The sequence below is a fragment of the Mizuhopecten yessoensis genome, unplaced genomic scaffold (assembly GCF_002113885.1).
Source record: "Mizuhopecten yessoensis strain PY_sf001 unplaced genomic scaffold, ASM211388v2 scaffold2307, whole genome shotgun sequence".
NCBI lineage: Eukaryota > Metazoa > Mollusca > Bivalvia > Pectinida > Pectinidae > Mizuhopecten > Mizuhopecten yessoensis.
The window spans coordinates 1,065,182-1,077,788 of record NW_018404481.1 but is presented as its reverse complement, the minus strand read 5'-3'; the positions used below and the strand labels follow the sequence as shown (position 1 = coordinate 1,077,788).

General features: G+C 37.5%; 1 protein-coding gene across 1 annotated transcript in view; it reads right to left on the bottom strand.

Moving 5' to 3' along the window:
• The window catches only part of LOC110445439 (hybrid signal transduction histidine kinase M-like), a 35,327-nt gene extending 22,983 nt beyond the window's left edge, over positions 1-12,344 (bottom strand). Inside the window, exon 1 of the mRNA XM_021490075.1 lies at positions 12,269-12,344. The gene's annotated coding sequence lies outside the window, so the exon portion shown is untranslated. The remainder of the gene's footprint in view (positions 1-12,268) is intronic.
• Between the last annotated feature and the right edge of the window lie 263 nt (positions 12,345-12,607).

Sequence of the window (12,607 nt, the reverse complement as noted above, 5' to 3'; positions counted from 1 at the left end):
GGCAAAATTTATTATGGTTTATAATGGCAAATGATACTTTGAATTTTACATGTTAATAACTTGATTGGAATTATAACCTTGAGTCTGATACTTTGAAAATTAGGGTGGGGCTCAAAGGAGTCAGTGTGCTAAAATTTCTTCATTTTCCTTGTTTAGAAACAGAGGTGCTAGTTTCAAATACTTTTTAGTCTGAAATCTGTATGCTAGATATTGAATAAGGTGGTTTTATTGTTTTTTGCCACTTTGAATAATATTTCTGCTCATGTTAAAAACAAACAAAAAAGCGCTCCGAATATTTGACAACCTAAACTTGTCCACACTGTTGGAATCACTTCTTTGCCCCATATACTAATTTAAGTAATTCGTATCCTACGGACATACCTCCAATAGGATCCAGTGTTATATTGGATTTTACCGTCTATATTACTTCTTTGACCCATATATGTATGTGTGTATAGATACACATCCTTGTCTTTTAGTCATCCTCGCTGTATAATACAGCTTTTCGAGGTAGCTATCATAAATAAATAAATAAATAAATATACAACATTTGATATAGCGCCCTGTCTAGCTAACATAAGCCACTCTAAAGCGCTTTACAGTACATAGATATACAATGCTATACATAATTAGCATATATATTAATCAATACAATATTGAAGAATTCGCAGGAGCTGCCTTATCAGGCGCTAACTACTAGTCCTATGCCACCTGGCTTATATTTCCCTATGTGTGTATGCCTGTGTGTGTGCTGGAGATGTATTATGTCAGTAGCTTTTATTTTTACAGTCCGAATTGCTATTTCAGTGATCGCACTACCTACTGCCGATGGTCCTTATTTTCTGTATTTTCTTTACAGACAATATGTGGCATACAGTTATTTGATGTAGCTGTATGATCAATAGAATTTCCCTACAGACAAATATATGATACTGTTATTAATGTGGTCGCATTATCTGTCTACAATGTACGTATTGTACATCATTCTATGCATAGATAATTAGAATATCATTGTTTTTGCACTCATATTTTGTAATACAGCTATTCGATTTAGCTGGTTCTGCTTTTCACAGTGGGACAAACTTCATAATGCATATTGTTCTTTCTGCTGTCAATATCTTGTATTTTTACAATCCCACAAACTAAAATATCATAACATTCAAAACGTCGTTTTTAACAATTAGACAAATCATGGCATACTGCTACTCACTGTTGCTGTTTGATCAATAGTATTGTTTTAGCAAACTATGTAATTTGTCAATTCGATGTCGCTGTAAAATCAATAAATGTAAACATCAGACGAACTAAATTAAATAGGTATTATCGATAACATTTACTTTCCAGACAAACTATATAATATAGGTGTTTTATATAGCTGTATTACCGAGAGCATTGTCTTTCCAAACAAACTGTGTAGCATAGGTGTTTTAATGGAGCTGTTTTATCGATAGCTTTGTCTTTATAGACGACAGTTTAATACATGTGTTTTGATGAAGCTGAATTATCGATTGCTTTTTCATTATAGACAAAATGTATAATACGTGTATTTTAATGTAGCTGTATTATTGATAGCTTTGTCTTTAAAGACAAACTGTATAATACAGGTATTCGATGTAGCTTTAATATAAATAGCCTTGTCTTTACAGAAAACTGTTTAATACAGGTATTCGATGTAGGTGTAGTATCGATAGCTTTGTCTTAATAGACAAACAATGTCATACAGGTATTTAATGTACGTGTAATATAAATAGATTTGTCTTAATAACCACACTGTATAATACCGGCATTCGATGTATGTGTATTTTCGATAGCTTTGTCTTAATAGACAAACAATGTCATTCAGGTATTTGATGCACGATTAATATAAACAGATTTGTCTTAATAGACAAACTGTACAATAAAGGTATTCGATGTAGGTGTAATATAAATAGATTTGTCTTTATAGACAAACTGTATCAAACTGTATGTAATACAGGTATACGATTTTGCGGTGTCTTTCAAAACATTGCTTTATGAACAAAAGGAATAAATCTTTCGAAATAGCTGCATTCACGCTTAAAATATGAGTATGTCTTTGATGGATTTGTGAAAAATTTGTTGTTGCACACTGCTGACAAATATTTTGATATATTTACATTTGCTATGCATCCTTCCATTGCAATGTATTGAGAAGGTAAATGTTGTTATGAGACTATAACAACATTTGCTATTGTGACGTTATCAATCTCTATTATAACGTCATCATTTTCATTCTTGTCAACACTTAATTTGCTGTTCAAAAACTTTTCGAAATATCTAAAAAAAAAAGCATAACTACTCTATTTAAATGTAAATATAAGTAATGAATAGTTATAATCTCTACCGAGCTTTATTAAGTTTGACACATAACAACATTTGCTAAAATATCCATTGCTAAAATATATAATGATTTTATTATAACTGGTACTGAAGGGAAACAGACGGAATACATTAAACATATTTTTGTGTTATGCGTCAGGTTTTAATTAATAGTACATATTGATAGCCGTCTTGAGTAACCGTCTTTTGTGCTTCAACACTATATGTAACATAATAGGTACACAGTTGGGAATGACGATCAATAAGTCGATATCTTATTATTGAACTATTACATAGGTGGTTCACACTTTAAAGTAATTCATATTGCGGTTGAATTAAAAAAATAAATATACTCTGCGGTTTTAAGTAATGAGTTAAATGGCTATCTAGTAATCATACATAAGCGATTTCAAACCACAAAGACATTGGCAACAAAATGTTATGATATGGCGACATGTAAGAATTACACACAAAAGGTGTTAAGTTGGTTCACCTGCTTAATACGGCTGTATGGTGAAGGGTAATTTATAATTGGCAAGCTGTTTATATTGTCAAATTGTATATGTGCGAACCCGTGTGGGTGGCTTATATTAATCATTTTATATAGAACAACAGACAACCATAAGTATAATGGCATTGCTATTTCATAAAGTGCATACAATTTTTTTTAAAAACATACACATGGCTTATGCGCAGTAAAGATATTTTTAATACTGATCGATTTGGTAGATTTGGTTGTTTAGTGACATATTGCAAGGCTTTAGGCTACCATCAAATACTCATTTGTTAAATCAGCCGATGCATTACCTCTGATTGAGTACCCTATGCAGGAATTGTGTATTCTTTATAACTAAATGAAGTACGTTAAGAATAAGAAAGCTGTATATTAATATGTTAAGATATAGACAGGAGGTTTTAGGTACTGTACTGCGAAATATGCTGTAAAGGTATTGCACGGCAATTGGACCATGAAGTTTGATTGCTTCGTGTCCTTAATCACTATGTGCAACACTCCCACTGATAGTAAACCAGCTCAGATGATTTATTGCACTTAGGACAGCATTTTCGTTCATGGCCTACATACATCCAAACCAGATCGAAAAGTCTTAGTTCTGAGTCTCCGCATAACATAAAGCCTCATTTCTATGTTATGAAAATCATATTCACATACCATTATTCTTTTTTTTTTTGGTTTTGATTTCCGTTTTTTATAAATATCATTTTAATAAGTTGAATACCTCTACTCTGGTTAATATTCTGATATGGGGACACCTGCAGATTTGAAAATGGGCTTGTTGAATTCTGTTCTGCAACCAGGAACAGTTTGTTTATAGCAGTTCATTCAACACACCAGGCCAGATGTATTACTTTCAGTCATTTTATTTTCATTTTGATGCAACTGCTGGAATGGCTGTCAATTACTTCTTGAGACATGTGTTGTTGCCAAAGAGATCGCAATCCTGTGTGAATCTGTCCATAAGATTTTGTAAATCTTCTGTGAACATTTTTGTGAGAGTTTGAAAAGATAGGTACGTCGATGACAAACAATATATCGTGGTCGGTCGGGGCAGTGGATAGCGCACTTGCCTTTAACCAAGACGGCTGGGGTTCGATTCCCCGACCGGACGTGAAAAGGTATGGGGTCACCTGCCCGACCATGTGGGTTTTCTCCGGGTACTCTGGTTTCCTCCCACAGGAAGACCCATCAGGCATTGGATAGAGAATACAATCGTCTTGGGAGTATAATGCATGTTTTAGGAACAGCATAAAAAAATGCACAGTGTACATTATACGTACCACAGTGTCAGGACTTAGTGAGGCTTAGCAGATTTGATAAGTGGTAACAGCTTCAATATGCCATCTTTACTGGAAAGGTAAATGGGTGTTAAAGTTGTACGGTACAGTGAAGGTTAAATGCAATTGTTGATTCTCCACTCGACCTTTTGATTGAAGCAGGCTCAGTAAAAATATTATGTCTGCGATGGAATTTCAGAAACAGAAGCCACATTGTAACTAAGGATACCTGTCTAAAATGTTCAGAAGCCTTTGCAAAAAAGGCGATTGTAGCGTTTGTCGAGTCTACTAAAAAACCAATGCCTCTGCAATTATTGCGATATCTTTTATCGCTTATATTCTTATACAGCTGGCGAAGTGGGCATACCATATCTGCAAGTTTTTGAATCCTTTGATGAACTTTTACGAGAAATGTTTGCTGACTCCATCAAGTTCTTCTGTCGCCTTTGATCTGCGACAAATAATGTTGGGATGCTGCATATCCTTTGGGACATGCGCACTCAAGCAAACAATTTGTGATCCTTTTCAAGACCTTAAACGAGATAAAATGTTATCCAGAAACTTTGGCTGTAGAACTATTATGTCGGACAAAACCAAGAGCTGATTGGTTGACAATTTCCACTCTTCAAATTAATGATCCTTCCGTTTCTCTGTCTGATCAGATTTGCATGTGATTATTGTTTCATGTTAATATCTTAATGTAACAGTTAACTTGACGCTTAAACCGACGGTGAATATTTGTATATCTATCTGATGTTGCCTGTATCTGAGACCTGTTCCAAAGAATTGCCGAGATTGGGCTGGCAGTAATTAATACAGATTAAGACCATTTACGTGACTTTGCGTCACTTTGAAGGTTTAAACGGTTCCTGTTCAAGGCGAGCATTTATGAACTTAGAAGAGAATCATAAGGGCATGCACTACAAAGTGCATGAAAGGGAGACGAAAGATAGACAGAATAATTAGTAAAAAGTGTGGTAATGGGAAACCAAAGGGGTGACAAGATGACACAAAGTACAATATGTGGTGAAGAAAAACACATAAAATAGGACCCGCTGTTATTCACACACATTTGTTTATTACAATAAATATTTGTGATCTTATACACGCTCGAATCAACCGTTTGAATGTGGCTATTAAATACATTTTAATTCAGCTACCTCGCATACATTAGTTTGCTTTTTCCTTTCAATTACTCTGAAGACAAGTTCCACTGCATTAACGTATGTAATAATGTATGCAATTTTTCTTTGTCTAGTTTTTATGTCGGTTTTTAAGTAATGTACAATGTACCGTGACTTCACGATATTTCAACCGATATTGCTTTAAATCAGATAAAAAAACAGTGGGGCAAATCAATGTTCAGAATTCTGCGCACTTTGAACTGTTTTTACCCTCGTAACCCTTCCTTCTCATCATCATTTTCTGTACTGCTTGTCCTCCTGTCCATTTTCCTTTACCACACTTTGTACTGGTTAAACTCTCGTCCCCTTAATTTTCCTTTATCACACTTTGTACTTCTTGTTCTCCCGTCCCCTTTCCTTTCTTTTTACCTCACCCTGTACTGCATGTCCTACCTCTGCCCTCCTTTCTTTTTACCTCACCTTGTACTGCATGTCCTGCCTCTGCCCTCCTTTACCTTTCCCTCACCTTGTACTGCATGTCCTGCCTCTGCCCTCCTTTACCTTTCCCTCGACTTGTACTGCATGTCCTGCCACTGCCCGGCTTTACCTTTACCTCACTCTGTACTGCTTGTCCTGCCTCCGCTCTCCTTTACGTTAACCTCACACTGTACTGCATGTCCTGCCTCTGCCCTCCTTTACCTTTACCTCACCTTGTACTGCATGTCCTGCCTCCGCCCTCCTTTACCTTTACCTCACCTTGTACTGCATGTCCTGCCTCCGCCCTCCTTTACCTTTACCTCACCTTGTACTGCATGTCCTGCCTCCGCCCTCCTTTACCTTTACCTTACTTTGTACTGCATGCCCTGCTTCCGCCCTCCTTTACCTTTACCTCACTTTGTACTGCATGTCCTGCCTCCGCCCTCCTTTACCTTTACCTCACCTTGTACTGCATGTCCTGCCTCCGCCTTCCTTTACCTTTACCTCACTTTGTACTACATGTCCTGCCTCCGCCCTCCTTTACCTTTACCTCACTTTGTACTGCATGTCCTGCCTCCGCCTTCCTTTACCTTTACCTCACCTTGTACTGCATGTCCTGCCTCCGCCCTCCTTTACCTTTACCTCACTTTGTACTGCATGTCCTGCCTCCGCCCTCGTTTACCTTTACCTCACCTTGTACTGCATGTCCTGCCTCTGCCCTCCTTTACCTTTACCTCACTTTTTACTGCATGTCCTGTTTCCGCCCTCCTTTACGTTTATCTCACTTTGTACTGCATGTCCTGCCTCCGCTCTCCTTTACCTTTACCTCACTTTGTACTGCATATCGTATTGTTTGTCCGTCTGTCATCCTTCTGTTTGTTAAATTACACTTGTCACTGTTGGCCTCCACTGTACCACACTTTATGCTGTTTGTTTCCCCATTTGGTACATCGTCCTTTTTTGGGACAGGTCCGTCACCTGGGTTTACATGAATAACGAAGCGGCAGTGTGATTCAGGGATAAGTTTAACTTGGAGATGAATGGGTTACTTTGCTTTGTTTGTAAATGAGTTGTTAATAAAAAATGAAAATTGAATAAAAAAAATAAAAAAAAATGTTAATTTTGCTTTTTCTCTATGTGGATTCATACCAAAAGCTTTTTTGAATGCAAATCAAAATTGATAATAAGAAATTGTACATGTCAAGATTAAAGGGACAAATATAAAGCATATAATGCTTGCTTAAATCTGATCCTATATGTACAGTGTTACTGTTGTCTTTAATGTCTGCTCAAAACAATTCCTGAAATTTTCATAATCTACTCGTAAATGCTTCTTTGAGTAATTACAAGAGGACGGAACTGCTGTTACCGCACGGAGGCCGGAATGTGACATTGTATTGGTAAAGCGGCGTTCACACAGTGCCGATTATGGCTCCCGTTTGAGATCAGACAGCGCTACGACACGAAAAGCGAAAAGTCGGATTACTATCCTCAATGATCTGGAATGTCGTATCATTGTCTGAACGCAGTCGTATACGTTCGTAACAGAGTCCTACGGATCGGGAATGGTCCGAAGAGGTCGGTCAAGCACTCCCGACAGTTAGGTGCGTTCCGTAACATTTGGAAAACTCAGCCGATTTTGTCTAGTCGGATTACAATCGTGATGTCGTGACAGATTCTGCTGTATCGGATCAAAATCGTAACAATATCCTGTGTTGTCTTGGCGGTGTCTTGACGGTGTCGTGTGGATCGGGACGCTTTCGTGATGAACGGGCAAGATTTGGAGAATGTTTTCATTGCCGTTTCTAGCCGATTAAGTCCAGATTTCGTCAAGATCTTGCCGAATGCGTCGGTTCACTGTCCGGCCACTGTCTGATCTCTGTCGGATTGCGTTCGGGAGAATCATGACGCTGTCGGGACAGATTCGGTCGTTTTTTACCATGCGGAAGAAAGAAATCGGATCAGATTAGGATTGAGAACGGGAGAATCGGGACGAATTCGACTGGAAACGGCTGAATCGCGACGCTTCCTGAACAATATCTGATTGTTGTCGTGATTGGTCGAGTGGTTAACACTCCGGCCTTCCATGAAGGCGGCCCGGGTTCGATCCCCGAAGTCGCCGTACGCATGGAATATTAGAGAAAGTGTTTTTCTCCTGCCCACACAACCCAGGTGGAGTATAAAAGGGTCTGGGGTGGGTGTTGCGGTATCTGTGCTGTAGCATTCAAGTGAGGTGGCATTATAAACGATACCGTTGGAAGCACGGTCCCAATACAAACAGAACACAATACATCTCCAGCACACACGCAGGCATACACACATAGGGAGATATTAGCCAGGTGGCATAGGACTAGTAGTTAGCGCCTGATAAGGCAGCTGCTGCGAATTCCTCAATATTGTATTGATTAATATATATGCTAATTGTATTGACTGTTTAAAATTGTATATCTATGTACTGTAAAGCGCTTTAGAGTGGCTTATGTTAGCTAGATAGGGCGCTATATCAAATGCTGTATATTATTATTATTATGATTATATAAATGTTTTCACAAATTTGTGAATTTCCCGCCACGAATCACAGGATCTTGATTCGACTTTTGACAAAATTTAATCGGGAGTGGTCCTTTCAAGGACGGCAGTAAAAATCCTGAATGTGTGACTTAGGCTTAATACAGAAAGGGAGATTATAACTTCGAATGTTATAATCTACCTGTAATAATAAAGATGATTTAAATGCTTTCATGCAGCATATGCCGTGTATTTTGGGCTAGGGCGTTGGTCTTGCTTAGTAATTCAACCTATGACACTTCCTGGTTCTCCTGTTAACACGGTAGGATATCGCTTTATTACATCAGGACTATTTGCATTTAACTTTGACGGGGTAGTACATGTATATTAAAACACGTCATCGCTCTAACTATTTCTATATGAAGTATTTGTGTGTTGTTCCTTTCGATATTTCAATTGACATTTCCCTAGTATCAACTGATATAGCCTACGGTATCACTAAATACGTTGTCAATGCTTGTTTACGTCATACGGGTGTGTCCACTATACACACAACCCATCTGCTTCACCAGTAGTTTAAACCAAATTTTGATTTTGATCATTTTTGATATCCACATAATTTGTGGTATATTTTGTCCTTGTGTTTTAAAGCTGTGGTATATACGTTGTCCTTGTGTGTTGTTGCGGTTTAATTTGTCCTTGTATGTTGACGCTGTGTTATGTTTTTCGATTTCGAAAGTAAGCTTTCTGGGTTTTGCAAAACTCACCGACATGACAAGGTATAAGTGTAATTCTCCATTCTCTGATGATTGGTAATTCGGATTTATGGTATGATTCAATAAGCAAAAGGAACAAGCTTTAGGGTAAAGAGGATCCAGCTGTAAACAGTCTGGACTGGTCAGCTTTTACTTCATAACTGGATCTGTGATATAGGACCATTCGAGATTGCTAGATAGAACTAACAATTTAATAAATCAAAGTTTTGATAGGACTTTTTCAGGACTTGATTGTTACGTCATGGGTTTGTGTGAGACAATTACGTCGTTTTCTCAAAAATTGATGACGTTACTCTCACAAACAAGTGACGTAACAATCAATACCTGCTCCCAAGAGAAGATAACTCTGCAATACGCAAAGACAGAATAGTTCAGTAAAGGTTTGTCTGGTTCAGGAAAAAGTGCGCGAAGGGTTCTATTCGAGACATTGCCAAAACATTGCATTTCGCATCAAAACTGAATATATTCCGGATCAATCGATGTAAAATTGAAAATCAACACAAAGGGCACTTATTCCGTCTTTGCGTATTGCAGAGTTATCTTCTCTTGGGAGCAGGTATTGATTTTTACGTCATTGGTCTGTTTGAGAAAATTACGTCGTTTTCCCAAAAATTGATGACGTTACTCTCACAAACAAGTAACGTAACAATCAATACCTCCTCCCAAGAGAAGATAACTCTGCAATACGCAAAGACGGAATACAGTCCAAATGAATTTCACTGAACCTGATTTTACATTGATAGGAAAAGATACTTTGTGTATTGATTAAATTCAAATATGACTTTAGACATCTCTTTAACAGATATAGTTTAAGTACTTAAAGGACAAGAAAAACTGTCTTTCGAGAACTCGCAGACGCACAAGCACAGACCAATTGGCGATAGTTAAATCTAGACGTCAGATACGCGTACTAGGTGGTCTCCAAAAGGATGCATTCCCGCCTCAATTGAGAGGTGGCATGAAAGCGAGACGGTTAATTTGTTTTTTGATATCGCATGCTTTCGATTTCAGCTCAACAAGATTAAACATGATACCTTTCTGTTCATATGATGTCTGTGAATTTACATTCTTATCTTACACTGCATGTATGCAGATCATTGTTTGCAATAATGTAGGTAGATTCCGTCTAGATTTTGCCTAACGCAGATAATTGTTTGCAAGAATGTAGATGAATTCCGTCTAGTTTTTGTCTTCCATCTGATCCTAAGATTCTGATTATATCTATGTCCTAAAGGTTACCATGCAGATTTTGCAGCTTTTCAGATATCTGGCTGTTTAGCCGAACCATATGTAATTGAGGCCGACATATTTCATCACAGATCCTCCTAAAAGTGTTTTTTTTTTATATCAAAATCAGTGTCGATAATTTTTATTGTTACTGTATTTGAACGCTGGCATACTAAGTAGGGCCAAGTGTAGACTTTTAGGAAAATGAGTTGAGGGGTCCAGGTTTGAACTACCTCAGACAGGAAGCAGGGTTGCAGCGGTGAACCTCGTTATTTTAAAGATAATTAAGTTTGCGCCCTGAGGTGCATTGGGGTATGTGAATGGAAATCAACAGGAGCTATGTATTGTTATTTTCTTTGTGTTATGGCATTTTGTGATTTTATCGAAAGAGAATTATATCGATGGCATCTAAGTACGGTTTGTTTTCATCTATCTAAGTGTTATTTCAAATCATTTCCAATGCTGTTTGGAGATGTTTCATGTAGGAGTTTCTTTAAATTTTAACGGAAGAGCATCAGGACAAATGTCATGTTAGTAGTTACTTTTTCGCTTAAATGTGTTACTGCCTCGAAATATCCATTATGCTCGAGTCAAGCTGTATTCCGAGGTATTCCATCACTGTNGTCTGGGGGGTGGGGGTCTACTGGTTGTTGATAAACTGCAGTAAGATAGTCGTTTTTTTTATTACTTTCGGATCCTCCATAAAATGAAATCATAGCGTAAGTTCAATAAATGTTCTATGTTGAATTCATGCTTTGCGATTCAGAAAACAGCTCGTTTCAAAGTGCTAAACATGTTCGGACTAAATCCGAAACACAAGCTAGCTTGTTGTAATAATCATATTGGAGATGTTTCAACAAATGCAGAACAAATACCAATGTGCTTAGGAATTTTGAATTATCTTGAATGAATAAGAACTGTATATTTGGCACATGCTGGTTCTTAGTTTCTGCATATTTTGTGCTTTGTCGTCTATTCTGATATACCTATTAACTCGTTCATTCATATTGTTCAAGTTGCTGACAAGACAACTGTGTGTTGCGAATTTCTAATGTACTTCCCGACTTATATTCCGAGGGGTCTGACCAAGGATCATTCCCTACAAGAATTCTTTATTCCCCTCACTGTTGATAAGTTTGTCAGAAACATTTACCTGTGTGTTAACAAACCACAGATTTTTACGATCTTTTAAAGGAAGCTAATGTATTGAAACAAATATATCAACATCTTTATATAGCTCGTTACACGGGTCAGCTCCTTGTGACATTGGAAGATGACTTGCATTTCGAGAATACATATATCTACACATATCATCCCGGAGACACCGCCTGCTATTGTCTTTATTCCGTGCGGTGTTTTTTTAAACAGATCTTATGTACTATTTGTTTATGCCAATGTTTTTAGTTATCTATCTTTCTTTACCTTTGTTTTGGCATAAAATGTTGTCTTGTGCTACTGACAATACAGCCTTTACAAAAGCTAACCTTTGTTTCCCTATATCCATGTCACGGAAGCATTTTTTCTATGACGTGCATGTTTGTTTGTTTTTTGATGGGCAAGGCTTTGTCCTCTTTGTTGCGACTATTTGAGATAAAACTATTCCTCCCGGTAATTAAGAGTGGGGCCTTACAAATGTCTTTGTCTTAATGGTATTCGTTTCATAACAGTCTAGTTTCGTCCACCTAGCTGGGAATTTTTGGCACATGGTCCGTTATATTTTCCCAATCGGTTTTACGAATTCTCCTGTTATTAATGACTTTATTCGCGAAGTCCTCCGCCTCGTCGTGTTGTGTTATGTTAACAACCTGTTGGTAACCTGCTCTGTTTGTTCGTAGATTTTGTGGATTATCCATAAAAGATGGTTATCCCGATCTACACTTCATCCCTTCCATATACGTTTACAAATATGTTATTTGACATAATGTCGACATGGGGAATACAATCGGATGACAGCACGAATTCACAGACGGGCAGTTAGTATTCACCCGTCTTTTTTGTCTGTATAACATTGCTAGTAACACATACCTTCATTGCCTCCCTCTGTGGCGATGCGTTTAGGTTCCAAACCGTTGTTGTTAAGGGTTGGAGAGGGGATAGATCTTCACCGAAGCTTTAAGTTATACGAAAAACTTTCTCGTACACTATTTGTATACTATTTTTACAGCTCACCAGTACGGAATAATTATATACTATGGTGGAAAGTGTCTATGTAAATGCCGAAGTTATATTTGAATAATGTCGATGTTTTTGTCACATTTGCCGAAATGATGTTTCCCGAGATATTTATCTACTAAATAGCGTCGACTTCTTATAAGTGTTAATGCCCCGTTTTATGTCGACACGCCACTTACAAACTCAATTCAG